Source organism: Saccostrea echinata, unplaced genomic scaffold (assembly GCF_033153115.1).
Source record: "Saccostrea echinata isolate AGI-Se365-2 ecotype Australia unplaced genomic scaffold, CSIRO_AGI_Sech_v1 ptg000016l, whole genome shotgun sequence".
Taxonomy (NCBI): Eukaryota; Metazoa; Mollusca; class Bivalvia; order Ostreida; family Ostreidae; genus Saccostrea; species Saccostrea echinata.
The window spans coordinates 21,048,418-21,055,275 of NW_026889765.1; the positions used below are offsets into that span (position 1 = coordinate 21,048,418).

General features: G+C 32.2%; 1 long non-coding RNA gene across 1 annotated transcript; it reads left to right on the top strand.

The window, feature by feature from the left end:
- The first annotated feature begins 4,775 nt into the window (after positions 1–4,775).
- On the top strand, positions 4,776–5,383 carry LOC133188999 (uncharacterized). Its single transcript, XR_009721376.1, has 3 exons — positions 4,776–4,871; positions 4,981–5,129; positions 5,273–5,383. It is a non-coding gene; the product is annotated as an uncharacterized LOC133188999 (long non-coding RNA).
- Positions 5,384–6,858: the final 1,475 nt, after the last annotated feature.

Sequence of the window (6,858 nt, forward strand, 5' to 3'; positions counted from 1 at the left end):
GGAGTGAGCATCACACCCGCCGTGTGCTCCTTGTCATGATCGGGAAATAACGGAAAAATCAGTCGGCAATTCAGTGTGTAAATAACAACCTAACAATTAGTTAGCTTGACTCAATCGTAAATTGTATTTGCTGACAAGGGCATTGTATTGACCATAGAACTTACGAAATTATTACTTTAAATGAGACTGCTGATATTCTTGTTTCATCAACTTGTTTGTCAATAATTTACCTCGTTTTATAAATTGTACATACGTACAGTGCAGGAAACTAATTTTGTTACAGCATCGATGCTGATTTGAATGCTTCCTTTGCTTGCTGATTTGAATGTTTCCTTTGCTTGCTGATTTAATGCTAGTAATCCTTGTCCTGATGCTGTTTTATAATTAGGTCAATGCTACCGGAAGTAGCATCATGCTACCGGAAGTAGATAATGAATTTCAGCATTGCTGTTTAAAGCAATAAAAGTGCCTTTTACAATTATTTGATCATAATATCTCACTATGTATCAATAATGTGAATACTTTAACCAATATTCTTTCTTTCTTTTTTAATTTTTTACTGAATTAAAACTCATTGATTTTCTGATGATAGTAGGATAATGCTGATTTTATGTAGGTCAATGCTGGTTTTATCCTTTGCTTGCTGATGCTGATCCTGGTAATGCTGTTTTTTAAATGCTGATGCTGATGCTAGCTCGATCCTGATGGTACTAATGCTTATGCTGATGCTGGTTTATGTAACAAAATTAGTTCTCTGCACTGTAGAGCATGCTCTTGCGTATCGAATCAACTGAGAGATATAAACCCCGTATGCAGGTGATGAAGGTATATTGCTGCATAAGTAAGGGAACTTGACGATTGAAAAGTTAAAGTCATCACGTTTATCATAAAAGCTTGGTTGTTAAATTACCATTAACGTCTTTTTCAAGTAAAATATCCAAATATGAAACAGATGTGTCAGACTCTGTAGTATCTTTTATCTCAAGCTCACCGGGATATATCGTATCGACATAAGAATGGAAATAACCATTGTTAATTGACAATACTTCGTCGGTATATCTAAATGTCGAGTTGAACGCCACAGCAAGTGTTTTCTTCTTTTCACGTAGAAAAAAAACTTTTATCAAAAGAAATTTAAAATTGGTCAAGTCTGCCCCCCCCCCTTTCCAACACAATGGGTCATGAAAGATTTCCATCAAAAAATATAAAAAAAAAAAAGGAAATAAAAATGAATAAATAAAAAAAACCTTTTGAGAACCTCTGGACCAGAAAAAAGAAGAAATTTATATGAAAACTTCTTAAGGCAGTGTAAATTATAAATTTTTCAAATCATGCCCTCAATCATAGCGTAGGGTTAGCATATAAAAGGGGATGAAGGTTTTATACAGAAATGGTTTTAAAAAAAACAATTGAAGAACCAGTGAACCAGACAATATGATATGTAAAATGTGAAAATAACGGACAAGGATCAATCTCATAAATCCAATAAAAAAAACAAAATGTGAACATGGCAAAGACACAGACCCCTGGAAACACAAGAGTTGGAATCAGGTGCCTAGGAGGAGTAAGTATCCCCTGTTAACCGGTCACACCCGCCATGCGCCTATTGATAAGGTAGGAGTGCTTTGTTATAAAAGCAATGGCCTCACAAATGGTATCAAACACTTCAGACAAAACAAGATCAAACACCAAGATATACTTTCAAAGAGGGTCAATATAACGATCGTAGAATTTGCGAAAAGCTGACAAAGGGGGATTTTGAAACCCTTGTAATATCAACTAATTTGTCACTAACTTGCCTTTGTTTAAAAATTGGTCGTACTCGACGCATGCTCTTCTGATGCCAATCAATTGAGAGAAATAAGCAACACATGTAGGTGATGTTGGACAATTGTTGACAAACAAGTTGATGAAACAAGAATATCAGTAGTCTCGTTTAAAGTCATCATTTCGTAAGTTCTATGATCGATACAAAGACCTCGTCAGCAAATACAATATATCACTGAGTCAAATGCTGACTGACGTTTTTCATACTTATTGTTAGGCCATTATTTACACACTGAATTGTCGACGGATGACAATGAGCACAAGGCGGGTGTGACCGGTCGGCAGGGGATGCTCACTCCTCCATGGCACCTGATGTTTATGGAGGTCCGTTCTTGCTCTGCACCTATTTTGTATTGTTTTATGGACTTTTAAGCTTGAATATGTATTTCATAGCTTTCCATATATTTCATGGAATATTATTAAATAAATTCATAATGTATGACAAACGAGATGACTTCAGCTTTTCCATTGTCAATGAACGATGGAAAAGATGAAGTCATTCCATTAGTCATTAGCACAAGTTTCGAAAGTTTTAAAAATCATTGTCCAAGGATAGGATGGGGTAACAATGGGGGATAAACTTTTAACACTGAAATATTTAAAAAAATATATACTTTTAAAAAATCTCTCTCACAATATCCACTGTACAAGAAAAGACAGTACTTCTGTGAGAGCTTCCTTATGTAATGTACATTCTTACTTGTTCAAATCATGGCCCCGTTTCCAAGTTATAAGCTCAGGATTATTTCTTTTCTTTCAAATTTTGGAATCCGGATTAATGTTTGCTAAAATCGGGATCAAATTTTTCATAATACATGTACATGCATGTATCCATGAAAAGATTTTTTTCTTCATAACTGCAAGGTCATGTTATTCATATCGATATTGAAACATCTCCATACTTTATGGATTCAGAGACCCCTTATATAAATGGGTCCATATAATGGAATCAATTTGTTTTTATGAAAATAGAAAGTCTTCTTAGGAACAGTCGTGCGAAAGTTCCTCAGCTGAGTAACTTGTTTATCTTTTCAGTGCTGGAATAGGACGAACGGGGACTTACATCGCTTTAGACGCCCTGTACAGGGAAGCTTTGAAAACAGGAAAAGTTAATGTGCCAAAATATGTTGAAATTATGAGAAAGGACCGAATGAACATGATACAAGGAGAGGTAGAAGGATTTTTTTTTAATTTGGATACATTTATAACTGCAATGTCATTAACCTTTTCAGCAAGAAAATGTGGGCAAACAAGCGTTTAATTTAATTGGAAAATAAAGATTTTTAGAAGCTAAACAATGAATACAAAGCATTTTTCCTTAAATCCACACCATCTTCCTAAAAAAAAAATACACAGTAACAAAAGCGAATTCTGACATTCCCACGGAAATAACAATCAATTATTGATTTTCTTTTAATTTGCATTATAGAAGCAATACAAAGTTGTCTACCTGGCGCTATTTGAGACGTTCAGAGAAAAATCAAAGTGTCAGTCTAAGGAACAGTTTTTACAAGAATACCAGGAACAGACTTCGAACACTAACAGGGAAAAATATCCAACGGAGACAACTCTTTCAGCGGAATTTGAGGTAATCAATTTGATTAATAAGCTAATATCATTTTAGGTGAATTTATTACAACATGTACAATGCCGATAAAGAATTCAATTCTTTTAATTTAAACTATAAATTCACTTACGTCAAATTTGCATCGTTTCATACCAATAAAAAACTAAAATGAATTACCTGCAAAAATGGTTTTTTCCAGTTAATTTGCTTCTTAATATGAATTTTATAACTGTTAAAAGGAATTAAACAATCTTAAAGAAAGGTATTCGATGAGTGACTATACGATATGGAGCTTAAATACGACGGCAAATTACACAAAAACGGTTTTTCCGGGTAAGATGCACTTTGAATATTTTCATTTTTTTTTTTCGCATTCGTAATTTCTATGATATATCAGCAAAAATTCATACGTAATAGTAAATTCTTTATATACAATACCTTACATTATTATGTATGCAAAATTGTAATTTAAAGTTATTTAAGTTTTATTCAAAGTTTTGAACTTTTTAAATGTAAAGTTTAAGCAAAGATTTTTTGTTAAAAGTGGATAAATACCTGTGTCATCTTACTTATGAAAAGGACAGAGGGACATATTACAACGCTGTAATCCATCAGGTATGTTTGTCTAGAAACCCAATTGGTATTTTCCAAATATCGCATAAGTTGATTTTTTAGCGAGGCGGAAATCTAGCGATTTGGTCGTATAAATCGGGATATCATTTTAGCGAGAAGTAATTTTACTCAGCTACGTTAAGGAAGTCCTAAGATCATTTTGTGATGCGCCGAATGGGAAGTTTCATGGGAAGTTCTGTAACATGTAAACAGTTACTTTGTTACAAAGATTTTTAAAAATGCAATTTTAGCGATCTCAACACCCTCGCTAATAATGCCAAAATTGAATCCTTGCTAAAAATTCTGCTTATTTGGTATTAAAATAATTTCTCGAAAAATTCTTCTTTACTTTACTACATTTGGGATTTTTTTCAGTCCTTCACATGTAACGATAAGTTGATCAGCGCCCAGTATCCACTCCCAGACTATGTAGAGGATTTCCTGAGATTGGTTAAAGATTTCAATGTCAACATTGCCGTCTTCATGTGTCCTCTTACGGAGTTATCATCGGTAAGATTTTAAAAAAAATTTGTCTTAAATATTTATTGAAATGTTAAAAGCAGTAAGTTAGTCGTTAAGTTTCATATCATTGAAGCCTAAAGGTTTTAGTGTGATTCGAACACATAACCAAATGCATTATACATATTACTTAAATTTTCGAAAGTGATACTGTTTCTAACCTATTGGTGACAAATGTATTCTCTTGAATATTTTATTCATTCTTTTGAATTAATATACATTTTAGTCTTCTCAATGGTTTCCTTTCCAAAAAGAAGCAAAAAGAGTGGGATCATTTACCATTAATTATAATGAGTCGAGAAGCAAGAAAAACATTACTATAACAGACATTTTGATTCTTAAAGAGGTTTGTTCTAAAGAAGAATAGTTAATTTTTATTTAGGTAAAACTATAATGTTAATTATATTAATAAAAAAATGTTATCGAAGGACAAATGATTGCTTGGAATGTTTCAGGAAACTTGTAAAATGGATTTGGCAGTAATTGAATGTAAAAAATGGAGAGATGGTACTTCTTCGTCAGATCCTGAGGTATTGCTTGATGCAATAAATGTAACCAAAAATGAAGATATTCAGCCTGACACCAAAATTCTGGTCTTGTCGAGGTATTAAATGAAGTGAATAATCAATAAAATAAATTATAAGCCATTTTCTTGAGTTTTCAATCATCAATTGATGCTTATTTGTATATACTAAATGCATACATTTATGGTAGAGTGTATGTATTTTTGCCACAAAATACTTTCAGTGATGGTGTAAAGGGCTGCGGCCAATTTTGTGTTGCCTACAACGCTCTAGACCAAATCTCCCTTGATAGAGAAGTCGATGTATTCACTAGTACACGACTGTTACAAATTAGAAGACCAGAATTTATCTCCACATTGGTAAGTCAGTCATGATCTCATCTGACAGTATGACGAACTCATTTGGATAACGATAAAATATTGAAATCTTTCTACTACAGAGAACAAGCTAACATCACTATCTTAAAGCTGAATTTGCTATATTCAGTTTATATCTCATTATGGATAAAAAAAAATAATTCGTATTTAATAAATTATTTTCTTTTGGGATATTTATGATATAAATATGATTTCTTCTGAAGGTGCTTCATCTTATTGCATACCCTGAAAAGCAGAATTACACTTAGAAAATATATGAAATTTCTTTCAACGTCTCTCTTTCTATCTGAAATACTTTGACTTTTAAATAACCATGTATATTTCTTACCTATACTTTTTAAATGTTTCAAAAGCAATACTAGTGGACCACTATTTGATACACTTTTAGAGTGGTGTCTTATTGCTTTAATACTTTTGAACTTGAAAAAATTAACCAGTCATAGTCACCATTGCCTTGAGCTTTTCTTTATTTCTATGATAAATTAGAGTCCAACAAACTCTGATCTTTCTTTTCTACATCAAAGCTATCAAGGATGTTAGAAAGAAGAATACCAAATATAGGTCCTGCTGCAAAAAAGATTTGTGGGGTTTTTTTTCATATCAATGATGCGCATTCTATTGTAGGCTGATTACCGGTTTTGCTATGATGTTGTAGTCGAATCCCTGAAGAATAACATTTACGCTAACTGCTAGGCGGCTTGGTTGGCTACATTGTCTTGCAAAGTTTGTCGTTTTATTGAATTAATATAGTCATGGAAAATTTTGCTGAATAATATGATTAACAAATTTTGTTTATACATTAGTAATAGTACTCAATATATCTCTTGATTTTAAAAAAAAAAGTAACATGTACTCCTTTTTCAAAAAATCTAAGTCGAGTTAGTAAATAGCATGAAAATTAATTAATTTTGCGAAATAAGATAAAGATAGTCTTCAGAACATTATGTTAACTCAAAGAAAGTTCAAATATATCTGTATAACCAATAGCCAAATTAAACCTCATACACCATTTTTTTAATTTAATTTTCCTCGTTAACTAAACAATAACAGGAAAGAGCAAAATTAAATTTCCTTGTTACTAATGCAGACTCACTATGAAGTATTTTATTTCCTACTTCTGCTATCTAGTTTTTCTTTGCTTTTTTCACAGATGGATCCGTTGGAAAATTTGCTCCCCAAGGAAGTGTTTATTGATTTCCCTAAAGATTTCAGAATGAGTCATCAGTATTACAGTTTTACTCAGCTCTTATGTCCTGAATTACTGAACATGAACTTGACTGGGGTCAAATACGTACAACTGCAGATTTTTTTTTTATTCAACATTTCAAGAATTTCAAGTAAAAAGTAGATAAGTAGTAGACATTAACAATTTTTTTTATTCTTCCTTGATTTCAACATTATATATTGTAACATATGCATGCTGATTATAAAA